At 35.3% G+C, this 25,721-nt stretch overlaps 2 protein-coding genes across 5 annotated transcripts in view; both read left to right on the top strand.

Moving 5' to 3' along the window:
- LOC139152664 (uncharacterized protein C1orf21-like) overlaps positions 1 to 25,721 on the top strand; it is a 97,321-nt gene that overhangs the window by 23,625 nt on the left and 47,975 nt on the right. Inside the window, exon 1 of one of the 4 annotated variants that reach the window (XM_070725948.1) lies at positions 4,903 to 5,216. The exons of 2 other annotated variants lie outside the window; for them this stretch is intronic. The gene's annotated coding sequence lies outside the window, so the exon portion shown is untranslated. Of the gene's footprint in view, positions 1 to 4,902; positions 5,217 to 25,721 lie in introns of those variants that run through there. One more of the 4 variants, XM_070725945.1, reaches the window with a different exon arrangement.
- Positions 1 to 25,721, top strand: part of LOC139152663 (E3 ubiquitin-protein ligase TRIM45-like) — a 401,328-nt gene that overhangs the window by 355,981 nt on the left and 19,626 nt on the right. The gene's annotated exons all lie outside the window — the stretch shown is intronic.

Genomic DNA, 25,721 nt, shown 5'->3' with positions numbered 1-25,721 from the left:
TTCATTTAGATAATCAGTAAACTGTATCTATCTAGTGTGAGACTATGATATCAGCAGAATGTTGCGTGGTTGTGAAACATTACAAGTTGCCATATATTTCATGTGAGATTTGATTTGATAAAAATAGTTTCCAAAAATTTTTATGGTGAAAATTCCGTTAGTGTGTGAAACATACTGATGTGTAAAATTAAAAGCACAATTCTGTACAACAAGATGTAGGGATATTCAGAGACTCTGACTAAAACAAGGGAATTTTTCCTGAATGATGTAAGCTATTCATCTTTGTAATGTAGTGCATTCAGGGCAGCAGACTCTTTTCAATTACAGCAGTAAGGATGCAATAATTTTGATTTCTGTGTCTTGTCAGTGTGAGTTCTTAGTGTAAGTTGCAGTTTGATCAATGCAAGTGAAGTGAGAGAGAGAGAGAGAGAGAGAGAGAGAGAGAGAGAGAGAATTTAACAGTTTTAAGAGAGAGAGAGAAGGAGGGAAGGAGGGAGTGAGAAAGATAACCTGAGAGAGAGAGTTAGTTGCCTGTAGTTGTGATTATTTTGACCATTCACTATTCTGCATTTCAGTCATTTGGAACTTAAAAATTATTGGGAGACAGTGACTGAATTTCCGGTAATTTATGTCTGTGGTGTGTCTTCTAGGCTGACTGTCAACATATATCAGCTTTTGCCAATAAAAGCCAACTATCTAACCTGGCTGCTGATTGATGCAGTAGATATTTTGGCAATTCCCCTTTGCTGTCACGCTATTCTTTTTCTGAAATGTCAAGCAATCTAGTCTATCTCTATCATTTGATCAAGTGTGACCTTTCTAAAATGATGAATTTCTGTATCTAGTCATCGTTCTGAACAAAATGAGAAAAATAAACCTCTTCACCTTTACAAACCAAAAATAGATTCATGATTTCATGAGGGGCCTTTTAATCACAAGAACTGACGCATGTGAAATTTGTTTCCTTTTGATTGGAGATCCCATTTTCCCTCACTGAACTCAAAGTTTGTAATGCAAAATTGATGTCTTGATACCGAATTGATGATAATGTATAAAAATGACTGATCTCTGCCAAATTTGTATGATAATTGTCTACAGTTTCCACAAATACTTTATTTCCATCATTTTATTCAACAAGCAGTCTATTTTCTTCAAGTAGTCTATTTCTTTCTGTCACACCTTGTGTCCAGTTTTTTCTGACTGACTTCTTATCCTTTTTGTGACTTCAAAGCACTGTGGAGGAATCTAGGTCTGTTTGACTTCTTTATGGTAAGTGACTTGCATTACACACGTCAGTTTTACGATCAGGATGCATTGACTCTTGTACTTCATCAGCATGAGTGTCAATGTCGTGCATTTTTGTCATACTCTATGGTAAAAATGTAAGGCGTAACAGATGCTGACTCGTGGTTCATGTTGTCCAACTTTTTTTCAAACAGCTAACCTCTTTTACACCAAACTATTGGTTCTGAACTTCATCATTTTAAATTTTGCAGTTTGACTCAATCAAGTAGATGTGTAAAGAGATACAACAAATGCAATAGTAATGTTTGAAAGATCCAAAATAATTGTTGTGTCATGGTTAATTTGTCATGCTCATCATGTCACATTAGTGACATGTGCGTGCAAAATGTGTGGTATCTTCATAGTACATAAACTTTTATTGTGGCTTAAAAGTTCCATTTGACCTTGAAAAGACCTATTTGACCTTTGAATACCAACTGGCTTGGGTTGACCTACTTTTTATCACAACTGGAAGTTGTGATATAGAGGTGGTTTCAACCGGTGTTTGATGTCGTCCATTTCCGTAAACGACAAAAAGTCAAAAACTGCTGAACAGACTGCGTTGATATTTGGTACCGATCCATAGACTGGTTCCAAGGTTCCAATTCGGAAAAATGGAGCCAAACGGAGCGGAGGTTATATAGTTTTGGGAAATTTCTAACCCCCCTTTTTAACTAATTGATTTTAGGGGTCTTTCATATATGTAGTTTTGGAATGTACAGCAATCCTGCATTGTGGACTGTTTTATGAGTTGTGGAACAGAAATGAGGTTTTGATGAATGTTAGAAATATGCAGGATGGCTGATTCAAAGTATAAGAGATTTCTATGCTCTTTTGGGTATCAAAAGCAATAAAAAAAACCATATTTCATAGTTTAGATTCTCACTTTTGAGATGACCCTAAGCATTTGTTATGTAACATCCTTGAGTCAATATACAGACTTTGACATTCCTGAGATTAAGTATCCATGACCTCACATGTTACAGTCTTTCGCTACCATGGTATGGCCCAAACCCATTGTTATCAATGGTGAGTGTGGACCTGTCTACAGGAAATTGGGGTGAACAGGTTAGACAATGCCATGACAAGTTGCAAGGTAGCACCAGCATAGAGTCCTACGCATGTCCATGTGTTCTCACAGGAAATTACAGGGAAGAAATTATTTGAGAAGTTTCTCTCCTTTAAGGTAGCGGTAAAGGCTAGAGCGTCAGTTATAAACTTCAATAAAACTATTAAAACATGAAAGTAGTCAACATTCTCTGTGGAATAAAAAAAACTAGACCTTTGGGGTCCTAAGCATTGCAGAGTTATAGCCCATTGAAACTTCTGAAAAACTGACCAAATAAGAGGAAGTTGGGGAGTCCTTAGTATTAACTATGGTAGAGGTCCCCTAACTTTTAAAAAAATGTTTGAAAAGGGAAAGTCATTTTTTACTGTTTTTTAGGAAAGTTTGACAAGGCAGTGCTTGCATTCAGAATGCGTGACTGCTATTATAAATGCATTTTTAGATTCTTTGAGTGTCAAAGAGGTGTCAAAAGTGAGATTAACCAAAAAGACTGCTCTTTGACTTCAAAAGAGGGGTGCAAATATGGCTTGTTTTCAACAATTTTGACAGAATAACAGTTTTCCTACATAATTTTATACCAATTAAATCCAACCTTTGAAATGAGATATGGACATGGAATTTTTTACAGCCTATTAACAAGGTTACAGATAAGATTTGTACGGCACAATTTTCCTGTATTGAAGTACTTTTTGAAAAATCACATTTTGAAATTTGAAAGAATTTTTAATAATTTTGGATATGTAAACCATGTAAAATCATAAAAACAAATTTTATTTACAAATCCTGCCGTACAAATCTTACAATTAATAGTGTCAACATATTTATAACTAATTTGGTAATATTAATTTATTATTAAATTCAAAGATGTAAAAAAATATGAAAAATTAAATTTTAATATTGATTGGTGTCATATTTCAAAATCATGGCTACAAATATACAATTTTTATATTCTTTAGAGAAAGTATTAACTAAGGGAGTTATCCTGAAAATTTGAACTAAATATCTTGATTCTAACACTTGAAACTTGACATTAACTCTGAGAAAAGAATTGGTGCAAAAATAGCCTTTACCGCTACCTTAAAGGCATTCATTGGCACCAGATTGTCTCATCAGAAAATTTACCCACCAGATTACAATTTCAATGGAAAACAAAAGGCTATCACACCTCCAAAATCCTCTTACAGACTAGAACAAAGGCGATCCCTGGGATCGCGAGTAATGGCTTTAAATAGAAGTATATAACAATTTAAACCTGTCATGGATGGATTGCTCTCAAATGATCTGAAACACAGTTATTGCCCATTAGCAACAAATCTATAGCAAGATTTATGTAAAGTTCATGAACTTACACAAGGTATTAGACAAAAGATGACCATGACTTTGCTACTTTTCAACATTTATTTCATTCAGATTTCCTCAGCTTAGTGTATAATTTTGTAATCTTAATTACTGTCAACTTAGCTTTACTAACTTATTCTAACCTCATTATTCTTACACTACTGTTATACCTTATAACAACAAAATTTCAAGAGATGCATATATGATTGTCACTTAACAAACAATTTACAAATATGTCTTCTGCTGTTTTCTCCATATACATATACATGTCTCTTTTCTCATAAAAATGGGCTTAAAATCGCAATGTGAAAAATAGTCTTTCAGCTGTATGTTGCTCATTGACTTCGTGGTCTGTCTAATTAGTCTCCACGGACACTGTCCGGGGGGACTTATAGGTTTGGTCATGTCCGTGTGTGCGTGCCTGCGTCCGTGTGTGCATCCGTCCGTCTGTTCACGCAGATATCTCAGACATGCCCAGGTCAATTTCTTTCAAACTTTGCACAAGGATAGTACCCTAACCCATACAGATGCACGTCGATTTGGCCATGTTAGAGGACTTTTTAGTTTACACCACCATAGACTACCATGTATAAGTCAGCTGTCTATAGAATCCCATGTATAAGGCCAAGTAAAATAAAAATTTAGTTTGTCATCATATTCATATTGCAAAAAGGATTCAGTGACACAGTTTTTAGTCCCCATGGATGAAGTCCAGGGCCTTATAGATTGGGTCATGTCCCTCCGTTCACGCAGATATATAAAATATTTTGACAAAATCTCCCGTGACCTCGGTAACCTTTGACCTCAAATATACATATTTCAATTTTGTCCATAACTCAGTAACCACAAGTGCTACACCCTTCATATATGGTATGATGGGACACCTTATGACGCCACATATTTTACCTCATTAATTATGTGCATATCTAATTTTGAGCGAGCCAATAGAGCTAGGTCTGATTTTTGGTATATAGGGATGACTTAGCAATTCAATTTTTTTGACAAAATGTCACATGACCTCAGTGACATTTGACCTGAAATATACATATTTGTCCATAACTCAGTAACCACAAGTGCTACACCCTTCATATATGGTATGATGGGACACCGCATGACGCCACATATTGTACCTCATTAATTATGAGTAGTTTCACAATGTGCCAGTTGTGATCAAGTGCCATTGGCGCTATTTTTCCATAACCTGTTCACCCCTGTTTCCTGTTTGTTGCATCCGTCTGACCAGGGAAACAATAAGGTCATACCAAGCTTTGATGATTTAAGGGGGTTAGTGGCATCTGTGTGGACAGCGTGTTAGCGTTGTTTTTGATCCGTTTTAGTGCCCTGCTGTTCAAGTCTTCAAGAGGTGGATAGTTCCCAGTGGTTTGTGTAGAAATATACCCCGTCATATGTCTACAATGGAGTGTGGAGTGATTCTTATATGCCTGGTATTGTGGCTGTACTGAATGCAAAGAATCATGACTCTACATTGCTGACGTTTTGTATATGGCTTAGTGGATACTGATTTTTGGTGAGTTCTTGATACTTTTTGTAGAAGCTCATTAATCAGCAGATGACGGCTGGTCAAGAATGTGAACTAAACTGTAAATAATATGACATCCTTGCACGTCAAGGTTTGTCAGAGGGGGTCTGACAACATGTGTCAGATGCCCTTACTCCTCATAAATACACAAGTTGTATTTTGTGATATTGACATGATACCACACATTAAAAAAAGAACAGGATCATTGTGTAGGTTATATCCTCCTGAACTGAACAGTAAGACACCGTTACAGCTCCTTCAATGTAAATCTTGATGAAATTTCTGTTGTATTTGTTCTGTTTGTGAAATACAGTGTCTTGATTCATTCCTCAATGCGTTGTACCATTGTCACTGCAGGCTGTATGGGACTGTAGACAACTGAATTTCAGCCAAGACTAGTGACATTTTCAATAATAATATATGGTTTTGTTCACAATTCTTAGAGAAATCCCTGCATGGCATATTTGACAAACCATTGGTGAATCCAGTGAACCATGCTGAGAGCACAAGTTCATATATGACCTTATTTTGCATGTATAATACCTTGTGTCCCTAAACATGAAAGTCCAGGAGATTTTGGTTTCAATGAAATGTTGTATAATTCACTTCTTTGCATTACATTGTGTATCTAGAGGGACATGCACATGCATGGCAAATGAAAGTAAAATCAAAGATTAAAATTATATTTTAGTATCAATGATGTACTCCTCACAATCAAAATACATTGACATTGCCCTATTCAGCATATCAAAATCAAGGTTAAACCCTACCAATATGCTGAACCAAGAAACTGACAGGTCCGTTAGCTTAACAGGCCAATCATAATGAGGATATCATTGATACCAATACTTTGAATTCTGGGTGCATGTAAATCAGCTTGTTCAAATATAGACATAATATTGATGTAGAATATAAGGAATGTCAACTAGGAAATGCATTGTATTCAAGGATGTCAAATTTCCTGACAACAACTACCAGGATATTAGCTGGTTTCACAGCCGAAGTTAAAATCATTAAAACAAAATAATCGGAATTCAAGTCAGTGGATCGATGGTTAATTAAACAAGTCTTATCAGGTTTAATTCGACGATGTGCTGGTTTTAAGAAAGTGATTGCCACTTAAAATGCTTCACTAACTTTCACTTGATAAATTGGAAGGCTGGTAATTTCCATTTCATGTCATTGAGAAAAATGTATTAATTGGACAGACAGTAAAGGGCAGTTTGTATTATATCATCATGGATTTGCATTCATACCCAGAATGCAACAGTGCTCTGATGTTGACACATGCACACTGTCTCTGACAAGTATAACTATTAACATGCATACATGTACTTACTCTTCTTGATTTTTCTGTCCCACTTCAAATCTCAAAGTACATATACCACTCTATGTCTCCTTCACATTGTATTTATGTAATAGAACCATATACTATGTGATATATAATGGTGTAAATTCTAAGCTTGTCAGCGATGATTTTCCAAGTGTATGACTGATCACATGATTATGAAATTTCCATTTTTGGTTGCCAGAGAGGTTGACAAAATCATTTCCATGGAAATTGAGATTGTATAATTGGGTCTATTGGCTTTATTAAAACAGAAGACATGTACTTTGGCAGAAATCAGATTTCTTTTTGGAGAAATGCTACATATGCATTATTCAAATAATGTCTGTTTGTTGATAGTGTGATCTCAGAGAATCGGGTTTTGCAAAATTATTGGCATTTTGAGATTTTTCTTTGTATGACATTGAATAAGACTTTTCATGAAATAAGATCTCGTGGGTAGATTGTAATCATTTACAGCAAGTTAAGGAATCTTAAACTATGTCTGTGTTACTGATTGGTTGTTTGGAAATGACTGAATTATAATAAATGATATTTAGCCAATCATTATAAGCCACAAACTTTTGAGACTGTTCACATTGCCCATGAAACAGGGTCTGCACATTACCTCAAAGGTAACCCACACAAAGTCCAAAACACAGTAGCGGTAGATGTAGTGAGATACCCCGTACATGTTTTAATGTGTAGGTATAGTGGCAAATCATTCTGAATACCGACACTCAACAGCTTCATTGAGTCCTGATCCAGCTGATCAAATCATTGCTATGCAAATTGGAATGTTACATATTCATTCACTGACTGAGAAATCTAAAATCCTGAAAAGGAAACGCCTTCCCCAATAAAAAAAATACCGTCAATGACGCTGTACCTTCTCTAATGTGTGGCCAGGTCAGGTAATTGGTTGTTGGCATGGAGTTGTTGGTAAATAGTTGATGATGTAGAGGCATGAGGTGGGATATGGACCCAAAGAACCCAAAAGATGATTAAATACATCAATCAAAAAAATTCTAAGCTACTGTATAAACTGCCTAAAGATAGTTCAATGTGGAAAAAAGTTGAACAATTCAGAAATAAGAATTAACAGTCCAAAATAGTAATGACGCACTTCGTTACTGACCTGAGTGCATGTGAAATACACAACCTGGCATCTGTAAATTAAATGTATACCAAGTGATCATTTCCAGTCACTTTTAACTGTTTTAATGGATTTTCCAAAGAGTCTGTGGAAATGATGAAAAACGCCTATCTGGTCTTGTGTTTGTATAACCTCATGGCTGATAATTGTCATAGTATTGAAAAAAAATTGAAAGTGAAGAAATTACTGTTTTTAATAGGCATATTTTCCTTGAAATACATGACCGTGTAAAGAATATATGCTAAAAGTGTTTAAGAGTAAATTTCTTTTCAAAAATAATTTAATTTGTGACCAAAGGATTTTTATTCTTTGAGTTTACAAATTCAAACATTGCAATTTGTTCAATCATCTTGTGCAGTGCAAAATTTATAAAATGACTGAAAAACAAAAAAAATTGGCAGAATTACAGTCTTTGTGATGTAAAATTATGGGTTGACATCACGATAACTGTTAATCTGTTTGAAGTACTAATATACTATAATTTAAAAAAGAAAAATTCATGCAGAAACGGTAAAATATATTGTCAGCAATGTAGTGTTAATTTTGACTTTACATCAAAATATGCCTTTGCTGGATACCAAATATATAGGGCGAAATGTCAGCCATGTTCAGCAAAATCCATACAACAGCATTGATCCTTTTCTAATTTGATTTGATTTGCTTATGTTATCCTTGTATGACAGTCAGTACAATATGGAACTTGAACACAACACAGTGAATAAGTATGCTGTAAATGAAATGGTGTGGCTGTGGATGCAGCAATAGGAGTGCCTTTGTCTCTCACCCCTCATTTCCAACCTGTCCCATCCCTGAAAAAATAGTTTGGTCTTATATTTATAATGTTAATAATTTCTGTATTTGTTAAAATGTGCGCATCTCAAAAACTTTTGATCATAAACATTTTCATTGTTTTTTATAGCTGACCAATCAGTTAACCTGTTTATTTTGAATATTTGCGCATTTTTCCTCAGTATTTGACATTTTCTGAATACCTTCTTATTCAGTTTGTCATTTTCTAAAAGTTTAAATGCTCCATTGTGTGGTCAAGCTTTCCACAAGCATCAAATGTGGTACTTCATATAGGAGGGTCTGCCTCTAGAGGGCGGGCATCATGAACACTCCTGTGTTTGTTGGTTAATTCCTCCACGTAAACTTCTGATTGTACTGTAAACATTGAACATGGCTGACGTCCGATTTTCCTGTCTAAAACTTTCACTCATTTTCGTTCATATGACTCTGAAACTCCAGGAAACGATTGGGAAGAAAGGGTTATCTTGAAATATTGAGGTACTCGCCGATATTTTGCAAAATTAAATGAGAAAAAATGCAAGGAAAATGCCGACAGGCTTACACAATGACAGTTTTCAGACTCGGAGGCATATGATCATCTCTGCAGATTATGCAACAGGCCCAGATCACGTGAGGCCATGAGGGGATATCCACGCAACTCAGTACCAAACACTAGCGCTCACAGAGTGAGCAAACACAAAGTGAGTACCCCTAACGTCAGCTCAGTAGTCTGTAAGATTGTAGTCAACTAAGAAACCTTGGAGAAAGGCTTAACACTGTGGCTATGCCGCTAAGTCCCTTTTGATTTTTGTCATAGCTCAAAATCGTTCTCCCACACCTCAACCTGAGCCATGAACACCCCCACCAGTTTATGATATGACCCATCACAATGGCATGCCGTCAACGGATCTTGACAGACGGAAGTCTTGACAGACGGAAGTTCTTGACAGCAGCATATTGGTTTTCAACTCTAATACCTTCTCTGTCTATAAATAGACACGAGAAGGTAAAAAACGATCAACACATCACACACATACTGATGGAGGTAAGTTGTACAGGCACATAGTAATAGCAGAAAGGCAGTTGGCATTGACTTGTAGGTATCATGTTGTGGCAAAATTTAATTTTTGGAATGAATTAGGAAATTACTGACAATTTTTGTGTTACATAAGATGTCATCAATGTACTGCCATTAATATTATATTCATTTTTTATTTTCAATGTCAATGGTAATTACAGTTTCAAATGTACCTGTCAGCTTACCATACAGAAAGCAGGATAAAATGCACATTTGTACTTACAAGCATGGTGCTCCAAGTTACTCTGAAAGTGAGCTAATTTGAGGGAGAAAGAAAGAAACTGTTACAGTTGGCCTGAGTGTAATATTTTATGGTGTTTTAATGTACCCCTATAGACACCTGGTGGTGCGTGACAGTTCTTTGATCCTGAAAGGTCAGGTACATCAAATTTCCCATCATGCCCTGGAAATGAGAGACATCATATACCGTACTGTGTAATAGTCATTTTGTTTCTATGCCATGTTCCAGTGCTTGCAGCACTGTCAAATAGATTATCTTGCAGTGACTTCTAAACTTTTGGGAATAATGGGAAAGGAACAACATGTCTATCTTACAGGCACCTTTATGACCTCATCGTCATTAGTCATAATTATTGGTTGTGATTCATGCATTGAGAAATTAAAAGTTCTGTGGTAGATGAAAATGCAGTCAACCTGATTAATGTTATCAAAGGCAATGCATTATTATATCTTCCTGTCCAAAGACATTAATTATTGTAGCAGCTTGCCCAAGGAGTAAGGTCTCCCTATGATCATATCAAATCCCAAATTTTCAACATGCCAGCTTGCTGAGACTTAGTAGCGAAAATCAATCACTGACAAAAAAAATCATAGAATAGCTGGATAACTGGTCAAATGGTTTTGCTGTTAAAGGTTCCAGTAAAAAGCAACACTGTTTTGTGGTTTTTTTTGTTTTCTCTTTTTAAGATCTAGAAGTTGTTTTTTTCCCATTTATCTGACTTCAAAATAGACAAATAAACAAATAAATAAAATAATGAATTGATTCTGTTTACTTTTTTGACCTCCTTGCCATATTATTGTCCAAGGTACAAACTGTAATGTGGTTTTGCTCTCTGTGAAGCATGTTGTAATTCACATTAAATTGTTAAGACAGTTTCAGTACTCTGTATCTCTATGCTTACAACCAAGGGTAAAACTGAGGATCACTGGGTCCATTCTGAGCCATTGTAGACTGTATAAGGGGATGTGTTTGTACAGTATGAAAGGCACTCTGGCCCAAATAAGCATGAGTTCTTGCCATAATTAAGGAAGGTGAACCCAGTATAAAACATAGGGCCAAAGTCCCTGAAGCTACTATAGACATGGATACAAAATTAAGTATTTCCTTACTGTATGAAATTATCTCACTAAGGTCATCCTACGGACAAGTAAACTAAATATTAAAGCTGTCTGACCAGCGGTTTTGAAAGAACAAGCAACTCAACAGTTGACAGAGCTCTGTTGAGTTATGTAGAGAATAACCTTTTGTGACACATGTATTGATGAAGAAGGTGGATATCTTTGATTAACATTGTAAGTGAGTTCTGTTTAATAAGTTGAGACTATACATACTCAGAGAAAGCACACTGAAGAGACAAAGGTTTGAAACTTAAGAAGTTCAAGGTCATCAAAAGCATTATAAGGAATCATGTTACACTTTCATTGCACTGTTTACACAGATTGCATAATTGCTATAAATAGCACATGAGGAATCTTTATACAGCCCAGCTTTACCATAAAAACCCTATCACTTTGACCACTCTTTTAATTGACCACTCTATTTTTTTCCTAAAAAAGTAATTTTATTTTATCCTTACCAAGTCAACCATAAATGGAAATTAGAACTTTCTCTATCTCTATCTCTATCTCTATCTCTATTGACTATTTTGAGCAATTTCTTTTAGATAACATACAGGGCACAATAAATGACGGTTCAGAATATGTCAAAGTTGGGATTCAGGAAAGTTGCCTTTACATGTTTTAATCCTCCAAGATGGTAAGCATTTAACTATGAACTGTCAAAAAAAGTTGAACTTTCTGATAATTCTACACTAAAATTATTTTGGCTTTGATGATTTCCTAATTAATTCAATTATTTAAAATCATATTAATTATTTTTTTCTGGGTGAATTGATAGGGTTTATACAGTACAAGAATTACATACAATGTAAGTCAAATTTTGACCAAAAATGACAAAAAAATTCCTTAAAATACAGATATTTGCATATTTCATCACAATTTGAACAAGTCTAAGTTGGGTTACCCCTAGGGACCTGTATACCAAATAACAAAGCTGTCTGACCAGCGATTATGAAGAAGAAGATTTTTTACCAAAAACACCTTTTTTGGCATTAATTTGCCTATTTTCAACAATATCAAAAAATTAAAAAAAATAGTTTCTCAAAATCGTATTTTTCATCTACACAACAAATATCAAATCAGTAAGTACTGCGGTTCTCAAGATATTTGAGTGGACGGACGCCTCACAAACGGACATACATACATACATACATACATACATACAGACTGACGCCGGACGCCGGACGGATACCCATCCCAATAGCTTCTATAGACTATAGTCTATAGTAGCTAATAAAAACTGAAGTTGGTACAATTGGAGTGTTTTAAACTTTTTGAACAAGTTACTGTGTCTAGGGATTTCAATCCCATCAGTAATAAGTCTGGGAGTAACAACAGTCAATGAATAAGTGCTGATTTGTACATTGGACTTTAACTGTGGGTGAGGAGGTTAAAAGAGAGACGTCAATAATTTTTTTGCTCAAAAGTTTGAATTGTTGTCCGATGAAATGGTCAATAATTTACCTGTTCACCTCTAGTTGTCGGGTGAACAGGTCCTCGCTGAAAATCAAAATCAAAATAACGCACAGCATCATACATGTATGGTTTTAAACAAGAACATGTCTACTGTTCGGTGTTTGTTTTCAGTGCAAAATTTGTATGTTGTACATACTCTGAACAAATTTGAATGCTAATATTTGTCTCAATCCGTGTCTAATATTAAGTTTCTATATCGACTGCGTTGTCCCTGTTTCCTTTAATAGTTCAAAACCTCATCATTGTTGAACGCAAGATAGAACGAATTGATGCAGTAGGGAAGGGTTAAGAGTGATTTTTGCAGGTCAAGCATGCTGAAGAACATTTTCTTTACAAGTCAAACCAATCTTTTGCTGAATGAATCTGTCATCTCAACAACTTTTCCCACCCATGTTAAACTTTCAAAATGAGATAACGAGCCATTCCTCCCTCCTTATGCCAATCAAGATTTTCTAAGTCAAGTCATTATCTGCTCTGCTGATGTATTTGAAGAGCCTTACTGTGGTCCAGCTGTCGTCTTGTATTATTGTTAGTTGTTGTGAACAGCATTGAACAGACTCATATGGTGTGGGTTTAAGTTGATGCATGTTATTTCTCTGTATTTCAGAATAGTGTATCAGCCAAAGTAACTTTAAATAATAATAATAATAATAATGATAATAATAATGTTGACAAGTTATGTTAAAAATATTAATTCAAGTAGTAAAGATCTATTTTAAATGTAAAATCTTACATGAAGTAATGTGTGTATTGATTGTTTTGATCAGCTCACAAAGATTTGTGGTTGATTTTAGCTCTGTAGTCGTAACTTTTGATGGATTTTCCAGTATTGTTTGTATAGTTTGTTAAGTACAGTTTCTTGTCTTACTCCCAAAGTCATCCTGAAAGGCCTGGTTTTCAAAACACAGCATGCGTGTAATGAAAATGATATTGTTGACATCTGAGTTTAAATCCAGACCAGAATTAATTCGTCAACAATAACATTGTGTAGTGTGTACATTCTTTTTGTTTGCAATTAAAGGCTATGATTTTTTATGTCGAAAACATTTTAGTATAAATCGAGATGATGTACTTATTTCAGAGAACAAAAATGATAAAAACATCACCAGAAGTTACAGCTATTGTCACTTGAAGTGATCTCACAGTTAGAATTGTTGCATGTTTGTGAAGTCAGATTTCATCAATAGATGTCCCGACTGAAACTCAATTGTAAACAATAACATTTCCTTTGTACCAGTGTACATATAGACACTGTAGACAAGTTGCATATTTATTATTGAACATGCTCAAAGCTTTTAGTTGACTTTCATAAAAAATTGTCGGATTTTCAATTTTTATCCGATTTTGTGAGGCGTACTGTACCAGCTAACACATTATCCAAACCTCGAAAGCCTCAAAACCTGTGCCTGGTTTTAACTACACCATATAATTACAAGAAATAGTCTTCAAATTTATTAGGCAGTGACTTTAACCCTTTCACCACCATGGTTTGTCCCAAATCCATTGTTTTCTATGGTAAAGTTGGACCTGTATACAGGGAACTGGGGGTGAAAGGGTTAAAACAGCTCTTTAAATGTTCCCTAGTTACCACTAAAATCAAAACATCTTGCTGGCCAACAGCTGGTCTTTCTGATATTCACATTAGCACTTCATCCATTTGGATTTTAGGTTTGTACACAAATTTCTGATATCCTTTTTGTGATATTGAATTGTAGTTTTAATAAAGGCTTTTATGATAATGTGCAAACATTGTCATGCAACTAGCTATAATAATGGCAGATCAGTAACATTCATTTAATGATAATAACTGGCCCATTTTCAGACAAGTCATCGACTGGAAATGTATAGGAAAGAATGGAATGCTCAGTATACAAATTAAAATTCAAAACTATGTGTACATAATGTGATGAGTGGCTGTGAAGTAGCATTGTGCATTTATAATTAATGATCTGCTGGGAATGCTAATAAAAGTTATCGACGTGAATAACCTTTATAATAAAAAATACCACATCAGTTGCAGATCTCAATTTCATACATCAGTAGATCACTGCCAAATGTTTCATTTCATAGCTTTATCTGAAAAGGACTCTGTGTTGGGTATGCACCTTCTATTACAGTGCGTTTCACCTAGGTACCACAACTCAGCGTATGAGACGCACACATTTCACGTACAACACAAACGATAAGCTCGGGTATCACGACACATTTGAAAGTCACCCACTCATTGATCAATTATAGTAAACCAGCATGGGGCAGCTGCTCTGTCTAGACTGATAGATACACTTTATCTACAATGTGTGGCTTTTTAGTTAGTTAGTCCCCGCGGACGAAGTCCGGCGGGGACTTATAGATTGGGTCCCGTCCGTGTGTCCGTCCGTCCGTCCGTCCGTCCGTCCGTCCGTCCGTCCGTCATCAACAGTTTCTCAGACACTGGCAAACCGATTTTGTTCAAACTTGGCACAAAGGCATAGCACTATGACCTACAGATGCACATCGATTTATTATGCGATACGATCCAATATGGCCGCCAGACGGCCATTTTATTACAATTTTTTCATGTACGGAGCCATAACTCAGACATGTTTCAACCGATTTTATTCAAAGTTGGTACAAGGACATTGACCAATGTCATAGATATGCATGTCAATTTGTTTTGTGATATGATCCAATATGGCCGCCAGGCGGCCATTTTATTACGATTTTTTCATGTACAGAGCCATAACTCAGGCATGTTTCAACCGATTTTATTCAAAGTTGGTACAAGGACAATGACCAATGTCATACATATGCACATTGATTTGTTTTGTGATACGATCCAATATGGCCGCCAGGCAGCCATTTTATTTCGATTTTTTCATGTACAGTGCCATAACTCAGGCATATCTCAACCGATTTTATTCAAACTTGGTACAAGGACATTGACCTATGTCATATATATGCACGTCGATTTGTTTTGTGATACGATCCAATATGGCTGCCAGGCGGCCATTTTATTACGATTTTTTTCATGTACAGCGCCATAACTCAGACATGTTTCAACAGATTTTATTCAAAGTTGGTACAAGGACATTGACCAATGTCATATATATGCATGTGGATTTGTTTTGTGATGTGATCCAATATGGCCGCCAGGCGGCCATTTTGTTATGATTTTTTCGTGTACAAAGCCATAATTCAGGCATATCTCAACTGATTTTACTCAAAGTTGGTACAAGGACATTGACCTATGTTATACTTATGCACATTGAATTGTTTTGCGATAGGATCCAATATGGCCTCCTTGTGGCCATTTTTTTTACGATTTCCATGTCCTGAACAATAACTCAGACATGTATCAAGCAAATTTATTCAAAGTTGGTACAAGGACATTGACTTATAGTATACATAAGTACATTGATTTGTTTCTTGATATGGTCTGATATGGCCACATGGTAGCAATTTTGTTATGATTTTTTTTCATGTCGAGAGCCATAACTCTAGCAAGTCTCAACTGATTTTATTCAAAGTTTGTACCTGGACATTGACTTATGTAATTGATTTTTTAAACAGTAAGATCAAATATCGCTGCGTGGCGGCAAATTTGTTACGATTTTCTCATGTACTGAGCCATAACTCAGACATACAGGTATTTCCACCAGTATCATTCAAAGTTGGTACAAGGACATTGACCTATTTCATACATGCTCGTCAGTTGTTTCACGTCATGTAGCAGTATCATGTCAATTATTGAAGTTTCATAATTAGGTTGATATGTCAGAAATACTGCATCAAATTTCATGAAACTTTGTACAGATGTTAAGCTCACATTGCTTTAACAGTGAAAAAGACATTTATCAGTGTCATTTTAATTAATTTGTAATTGCATATGTAATGAACTTTCCTAATTAGAGTGATATATCCACAAATACAACGTCAAATTTGATGATACAGATGTTGATCTCATAGTGGTGTAAATACTACATTAAACTTTATGAAATATCGTACTGGTTATCTATTAGTGTTAGGATAGAATGAAATAATGTTTTGCAACATCCTGTCAACTAATTCCCAGTTGACTCATTTAATGACCTTTAGGATAGTGGCCTACATTGGTTTTATGTTTTTCATCACCATGGAACTCATTCTTGGCCATTGAGTGCCATCTGTATCAAAGTATTTTTATCACAGAACCTGTAATCAAAGTACTCATTAGCAAGCGGGGACTGGGTCATCAACGATGACTTGTTTCTGTTGAGAATACCTTCACCTCTTGAACTATTAGCTGAAATTGTAAAAGAAACAGTTACATTGTAGATCAAGTCTAGTCAACTGTTTATCTCTCAGTCTAGACAGCAGCTGCCCCATGCTGGTTTACTGTAATTAATCGATGAGTCGGTGGCTTTGAAATGTGTCCGTGATACCCAAGCCAATCGTGTGTTTTGTACGTGGATTGTGTCCGTCTCGTACGCTGAGTTGCGGTACTTAGGTGAAACGCACTGTAGTTACAGCAAAAGATCGCCTGGTACAGTTTGACTCGAACATGTTTACATCTTGGCAGCCTTATTAGTAATGGTATGCAATTTCTTGTGGATGTGGAACTTCCTCGAATTTTCTAGCTTGAATTTCAAAATTTAAAGGAAAGGTTGACAGTGGCTCACAGTTGTTATCTCAATTGATTATTAAATACTGACTTGTTTGGTTGATTGAATAGTGACTTTTCATGGAAAGTCTGGCTTGCAATCTCAGAACAAACATCATTGTACATTGTATGAATGTCGGCATGCTGCTGGAATCGAATGAGCAGATGCTGAGTACGTGCAAAACCCATCGTATGTTTAATTAAAAGACTCATCTTTACATGCTCCTGTGAGATAGGTGAGACACCTGTGCCAGCTGTATGATATGTGTTACAGTAATTGCTATACATGATCACATTCTACTCGGAAAAGGTGAAAGGTCAATTGCTCTGAGCAAATACTCCTGTACAGTCACCATGGACATAGCTAAGTTATAAGTATCACAGATAGGTAGGCTTGAAAGATATTAACATTCGGAAAGAAATTGTCGCTTTCCATCCGGTGATGTTGGTTGCAAGTCTAGCATTTTGCTTAAATTCAAAGCCTAGATTGAGGCATACAAATAATTTACAAAAATACAGTAGTTCATTCAAAATGTTTTTATATTGCCACCATTAGCATTCCATGATCTCATATGTGCTAAGTAACCAACTCAGTTTTAAGCTTGACTGCCTGACCATATATCACACATTAAATTGATATCATATGTCATTTAAATTATTCATAATAAACCCTTGAGTGATAAATTGATCTGAAATGGAGCTCCTAGTTTGATCCAGAGTCCATTATGGAAAAAAGTGGGTCAGGAATCTATTGACATTCTCCGTGGGATTTGAAGCAGAGATGTGGACATTTATCTTGATGCTTGGCACAGTATCAGCATCCCTAATTGCCTGTTAGCTGCTGTATTCTCTCAAATTCTATACCTTTTGAAATTTGCCATTCCTGACGTCTGTTATTTGGAGAAGAGTTGAATAAGGACTGATCGAGTTTTGAAGAGCTAGCTGCAAAGTGAGTATAGTTCACCTGTATTCTGTGGATAACCATTCCTCGGATAACTGAAAAAGTGGATACAGCGCATGTATTAAATGGCAGAGTAGTACCGCTATTTCTGGTAGATGATATACAAAGATGTAAGAAATAATTTGTCTGCTGTTTGGATTCAGATTTACAAAACTAGAGGCCAAGGTCATAGCCTTTTCTGCAGTATGTAATCCACAGTGATGTCATTTGAAGGTATGGATGGACTCTGCAGAGTGAAAGCCGACTATGCATGGTAGAGCATGAATATTCTGTTGTGGTTGTTGCTGTCAAATAGTCCATACCAGTTGGAGTCGAGAGACCTGCACGTTTTATCACCTTTCAGACTGACTGTACAGTGTGTACACCGTATTTGCATGTACAAAGCAAGTGCATGGTTGGGTGATTTTGTTTTGTAGTTGGTTTCCTAATGAAGTGGTAATCTAAACCACAAATTAGGGAATAATTTGAGTCATTAGAGATCTTATTTTATATCATAGATAATTGAAACTTCATTTTCATCCAGAAAAGAGAGTGTTTTGGGCAAGTGACAGCCGAGTCACCAGTATGTAACTTATAAAGCTATCCTAGAAGCAGTAGAGTGATATACTAGTAATTGTTATTTCACTCTACTACAGTGGATATAGGATAGTATTACTTAAAGGCCGAGAAGCTCAATATGCCAGTGTCTTGGTGGCTATTGATCTTTGATATCTGAACTGTTATCTCTGTAACAATACTTGTACATATCAGATTATTGATACTACTGGTTCTATTCATACGTCCTAAAATTAAAATGTTAAAATCATCATGCCTAATTTGCATATGGTGCTATTTACTGATTTTATGATGTTGATAATGTATGTGTATGAGTGAATAATTCTCATATAAGTGTGGACTCAGTTTCATTCAGGATAAGGCATTACATGAATACACCCACTTTTCCCCACATTGTGATTGTGCATGGCAAGCAGGAGTTGGTTACTACATTGTCTTTGTAGATTACATGACTTGTACATTCAACCGCCTTAGAAAGAGTTGAAATATCTCCATTTTAGCACCATCTGCAACTCATTCAAGATACTAAATGACATCCGTCAAACCAGATCCCCTTAATAATATCAACCCATCTTGTGTTTTATAGTTATACTGAACAGACCATAGAAACCTCACCTGACAACCACTTCTGTATTCCAACATTTACCTATAGTTAGTGTTGCAACGCTGTCAATAGTTGAGTAATACCATCGATGCAATGGCTGTATGCATGTACCATCAATATTGCTATTAGATATGTTGGTATTTTTTTCTTTTTCACCACAAAGTATAGGATAGATGAATTTATGGCTTATGACAGGACAAATGTGATATATTTTGAGCCATTTATTCAGGATTGTTTGAATTTCCATATTGGAAGAATCTCAATCGTAATTTATGTATTTGTAAGTTTTTGTAGTAAAGATCACAACAATATTTCAATTTAGGAAGTATTAAGCGATGACCTGGTTCATATATAACCAAACTGTTATAACATGCCATGAACACTTAATATTTATTATCAGTGCATGAGTTAGATTATTTTCATTACCATTTTGACTAAAACTAAACCATCACAGCGGAGCTGTATCAACTACATTTCTTTTACATAGATGCTATCAAATTTAAGATAGAAATTAGTACTGGCTTGAAGATATCTCTAGGTAATAGTCGCGCCAGGGGCTTACTGACTACGCATGCGCTTATTCATAATATACTATGCGAGTAACCGGAAGTGTACCCTTCTTTCATGGGCGCCGCCATGTTTTTTTTTTTTGAGTACTCGTAAATAAACAAATACGAAACAAATTACTATGATATAACATGCCTTTTATAAAATATACCTCTCTTATTAGCCAGTAAATGTTATTATACACCTTGTCGCTGATACAAAGTATCGTTGATATAGAAAAACGGAGAAAACTGTCGTGCATATGAACGGGGGCATACGCAAAGAATGCTGGGATCGAATTATAGAAGAGCGCCCCCTGTGTCAATAATTAGATTCAAAAATTGCAAGTTTTTAGACGGAACGCTATAGTTTTCAGCTTGCAAGTGGAAGGTGGGCAGTGCGGTTACCATTGCAATGATAATTATTGCATAATACGTCCCTTGTTTAACGCAATAGGCTGTTATCATTATAAAAATTGCCAATTTTTGTCCAAAATTTTTACACGCTACAGAAAATCTATACCTGCCCTGCTGCAGGGTTTGACGTCGTGTAAGTACGTGAACTGCTTTCATCAGAGGAAAACTGGGCATAGTTGTCATATAAACGTTTATGAAGTAACAGTTTATCATGAATCAATACAAATAACATTGCCAATCTTAACCCCTGGCGCGACACCAAGGGCTGAGCCCTATATAATATTAATTTATGAAGTGATGTGTATATATAATGTGGGCTAGAGACTCCTCATTTGCATATTGCTTTTCAATATCTCCAAGTTTATTGTTGGCGGCAAATATTATAGGGTTATTCACAAAATACGGCCCTGTATGGACGAGGGCTCAGTGAGTGACGTATTGGACTCGCCTTCGGCTCGTCCAATACGTCACTCACTGAGCCCTCGTCCATACAGGGCCGTATTTTGTGTATAACCCTATTATTATACACCTCCCTCCATTAATCGTCCGTATAAACTAATTCTATGGTAAATTTTGAGGCATGCGGCACGCACGATATGAGTGGAATGCGCGCGATTGTTGAAATAAAATTGCTACGTCAAAGGTCAAACAGGTGCGTGGCGCATCTCCCGTATTCGGGACTCCGCATACTATACAAAATACGGAAAGTTATTGGACGGTCAAACTCCCATAGGTTACGGCACTAGGTGTATAATAATGAAAGTTATTTACTGTGTTTGGGTGGAAGTGGTGAAGATTGTGTACTGTACAAGCAACAAACACTGTGGATTTCAAAATGTTCATAGGAACATATGTAATGAATACAATGATGTGGAAGCTGAACAAAGGGACTTCACATTTATGAATTATTTTGGGGAAATGTTTCACAAAGTGGCAACGGATGAGGTAGATACATGAATTGGTAAATAGTCAGGATTACTGTCGTATTAGACTTGTTGCATTGAAAAATTTCAGTGTTTACACTGTGGAATGTATTTTCTGTCATGGATGTATAACATTGTTACAATTATTGCAATTGTACAGACAGGTACACGGTGGTGCATATTGTCATTAATAGATTAGCATTTCACAAATTATACGAAGTTCTCCCATATTTGATGTTATACATATCGAAGTTTTATAGCCTTCTTGAAATTTTCTTGGTTGAATGCACCAAGCAAAGAATGAATATTTACATTATATAGCACTCAGAAAGCTTTTACGTGCAACAGATAATTTACAAGTTGAAGTTTAATAGCACAACATGAAACCATTTCTTATTTTCTCCATAATTACAGCTGTTGCTTGAAAGTCCATTTCGTCTAATGGTAAATGTCCATATCAGAAGGTGTAAATCTATATGTGATGGCATGACAAGAAAATTGTCCTTTTTTGTTGAATTTTGACAGGAAATGGCTTGAAATATACAAATTTATACTTCTCAGTTGCCTTATGAAAATCAAGAGCACTGGATCATGTACTCCGGCAGATATTGGTCAGTAACTGTTTAAAGGGCTCAGAGAATTACTATGTACATGTTGCTTGTTCATGCTAGTCCAGTTTATATGATCATAAATTTACAGTCGGTTGTAAAATGTACTTTTTAATGTGGGAAATCGACACATGCTTCTTATGAATAATTGAACGTTTGTTTGGATTTTGACAATATTTGCCGATTTTATGAACACAGCAAGTGATATTATTTGTGCCTGGAATATTAGGGTGTTATTCATCTAGCACTGCTGGGGTAGAACTCTAATTTATAATGTTATATGAGACACGAATGCAGTTTATAACCTTGCATTTTCTGAAATGCTTTCTGTTGCTATGTAAATTACACTAAATTCTTGCGGCTTGTTTGAAAGAGAATCTAAATCTGCATTATCGTGGCATGGGAAATACCATTTGGTCATGAAATATGAATTTGTCTGATGTATAATACATGTATGTTTTTATGAATCCCTTGTTGTCAGAGTTATATCACTGCTTCTTGTACAAAAACCCATAAATTATCTTGTATGTAATTTCTCATCTTGCTGATGTGAACACCCAATTGCTTTTGTCAGTGCAGAAGAACTCAAATAATGTGGCAGATTTTTATTTGCTGGAAAGTTTTCGGAGGAATGTTTTATTAGGACATTGCAAGCTGAATGGTAAAATAAATTTTATCATCATATTTTACCGGCATTAGTCATGGAGTGTTTTGGAGTTCCAGCTGTTGTAAAACTTTACACATTACCGTGTGGAGCCAGTAGGTACTAGATTTATTCAATACTTTTTTCAGCCAATGTACAGATATTTTCACTAGCTCAGCTGTCTTAGTATAATCCTTTTCAACCATAATACAGATATTTTTTCAGGCTACATGTAAGCTAAAAATCAGTCTCACAGTTTGACCATTTATCATCTTGTCGACAAAACACATAAAATAGTCCTATGCCTTGTCATCAGACTTGCTGACCACAGTTTTGATAAGTATCTCTCTTTCAATCAAGTATATGGATGGTGTGACATTGATGGTCCTCGGTGAAATGCCAAGTTTTTCATTATTGAAGTGTAGTACAAGCAGATCACTGTTATAATGGAGGTCAGTCTTGCTGAAGGTGTTACGCTGGTTACTAGATGAAAGGGGTCCTTTGAGAGGTCACATGGAGGGAGATGCTACCAATTAAACTTGACAGGTTCATGGACCCTTTCTCATCTTTCAAATGGTGAATCTTTGAAAAAAATGAAAAGATTGGTAAAAAATTCTTTAAGATACTTTCGGCTTGCAATACTTGTACTTAGGCTTAATATATAAAGGTATCTGTACAAGTGCTGTTCAAATTTCTCACAACAGATAAAATCTTCCAGTTCTTCTTGTTTGAAGTGGATTGTATCTTGTTACAGGATGTCCTGATCTAGGTATGAGATACAAAATTATTGTAATTATACCAATACACAGAAAAGGTTGTTGAAGTTTCTTTCATAGATACTCTTATGTAGTTCTTACATATGATTCCTCAATTCTGTAATCACAATTACTGACTGACCTTTCCCCCAGTCTTTTTCAAAACAGAGATTGTTGAATGGACTGTGAGAACTGCACAAGTGAGAAAACATGACTTGCAATGTTATGCTATTGAAAACCTCTGCATGTGTATGTCAAATATAGATATGGTAGATCTCATATATGCATGTCATAAGTTTTGCTTTGGATCAAAGTCGTTGTTTAGCTGAAGCTAGCATGCTGACAAGTGTTTAAACTTGAAAGGACAATGGATGACAAGTCAGCATGCTTCTTACAGGTGAAATTTCTCTTCATAGTTATCTACTCAACATTAAAACTGCATACATTTGATTTGATTGTGTTAATTTACAAGTGAATTGAAACCAGTAAACTTTACTACATCTTATACACAACACTTGGTTTATACTGCACATCACAACAGTAAAAAGGAAACTAATAATAATTTTTGGCTACTAGCCTTCGAAAACTCGATTAGAAATGGTGAAAGTTTGTTTTTTTGTAGCTCAGTAGACAGGAAAAGCTCACTACTGCCAGCAGACTGATAAAGCTCGCTGATTTATTCTTCGAATGTCACAACATATAAAAGACATAAGATACATAGGAAATTAATGACAAGTCATTACACAAAGTAGATGGTTCAGATGAAATGGTTTGTTTGCCAGTACGTATAGTACATCTCTACAGATTGAAGTTCCGGTGCAAGGCATCCTGTTCAGTTGCAAGTGATGATAAAAATGTATCACACAGTGTTGCCTAGATTGAAAGGATATTATCAGCTCTAAAACACACTGAGACTGTAACTTACACTGAAGTCTGTACTAAACTTTCAATTCAAATGTCTATTTCCCAATATTTCTTCAATTCTTTCCATGGAGCAGGTCTTCGATGCTCAGAGATAGAGTGATGCAAAAGAGGTTGACTTTTCTACTTTTAAATCAGTGTTAATGGTATGTCAGAAAATCAGCATTTCAGTTTGAAAACGTTATAATAAGTCTGTTTTTAGTGTGAAGACTTTGAATAATGGTGATTTTTGTGAAGATTTCAAATAATGATGTTTTCAGTGTTAAGAATTAGAATAATGATGTTTTCAGTGTTAAGAATTAGAATAATGATGTTTTCAGTGTTAAGACTTTGAATAATGATGTTGTCAGTGTTGAGACTTTGAATAATGGGTTTTTTATGTGAAGATTTTGAATAATGATGTTTTCAGATGTGAACACCTTGGATGCTGATGACACATTTCTTGCTGGCATGATTGATAACTTGTAAAGAAAATTAGATTGTGTGAGTTTAGTAGATTTCTTATATAATTCACAACCAGTTGAAACAGTTAATATCAGTGGTTTGCTTTCATGACTACATATTCTTTCAGAAAATTTGACTTTCCTGCATTTTGTTTTGCATAAATTTGTCAATTATGCACTCATGTACTTTTCATGAGCATTGAAAGATGATCCGGACAATTTTGGATTTTTACTTAGGATATTTTGCTTTCATGATGTCTTGAATACAAAATAAATAGATGTTGATTGATATATAAACAGTCAGTACAGTTTGTTATAGTTTACTTATTTTCTAGTGGATATCTGATTTGTATCATAATCTCAAACGCAAAGGTGAATGTTGTTTTCCTTTTGTAAAATTGAAAATGGAAAGTGCAATCATATTTGAAAGAGAATGATAGTACGGGCATTGCTGCAGAAAAGTTTTGGGTAAGAAATTTTGAAAATAGTCCTTTGTTAATTACGATAGATAAATTTTAAAAAAACATGATAATAAAATGTTGAAAATGGCTGTTTCAGAAATACAGTCTATTCTGTGATTAATTCATAGTTGGTTTCTGGTCAGTGTTAATTGACTCCTAAATACAGGGATTGTACATTGAGCATGGCATTTACTGCACATAATTTGTAATTGTTGCTGGTTAGTTATAAAATATGTGATGTTGATTTACATCGCGGTTGGATTAATACCCCAGGTAAAGTGACTTCATAAATCATGTATCACATGGTAATTTTATCCTGAGACCCGGAAGATACACACATGTAACCATCACATATACTATGCCTCCTGTGTATTAATTCATGACAGTAAAATTGTTCAGTACATCACATAAAAATATATTTTGAGGAATTTTCGAACATTCATTATCTTGTGAAAGGGGATTGTTAATTTCTACAAGGCCTAATATGTTTTCTTCAGAATTTATAATACATGCAAGGATTCTTCACTTCAGGAGGTGTTAAAGAATGTTGTAATTTGACTTTATAGCCAGGGTGAGAAATCGTGACTTTTAATGAGAATATACTGTTAGTTACTCGTTATTTTTAGTCACCAAATGAAGCAATGTCGTCAGCAAGATGTAGAAATGTTATGTGGATTTAAAGATGCCAGGATTATGTACCAGTAGTATTACTGTATTATACAGATATCAATAAAACATGTGATCAAATTCAAGTAACGTTTGATTTGCAGGTTCTTTTACAGTATGATCAAACTCATAAATAAATTATCTGTATACTACATCTTGCCCTACTGATATTCTATGCTTAAATATCT

Source organism: Ptychodera flava, chromosome 16 (genome assembly GCF_041260155.1).
Source record: "Ptychodera flava strain L36383 chromosome 16, AS_Pfla_20210202, whole genome shotgun sequence".
In the NCBI taxonomy this organism is placed as follows: Eukaryota; Metazoa; Hemichordata; class Enteropneusta; family Ptychoderidae; genus Ptychodera; species Ptychodera flava.
This window is presented reverse-complemented; position numbering and strand designations above follow the sequence as displayed.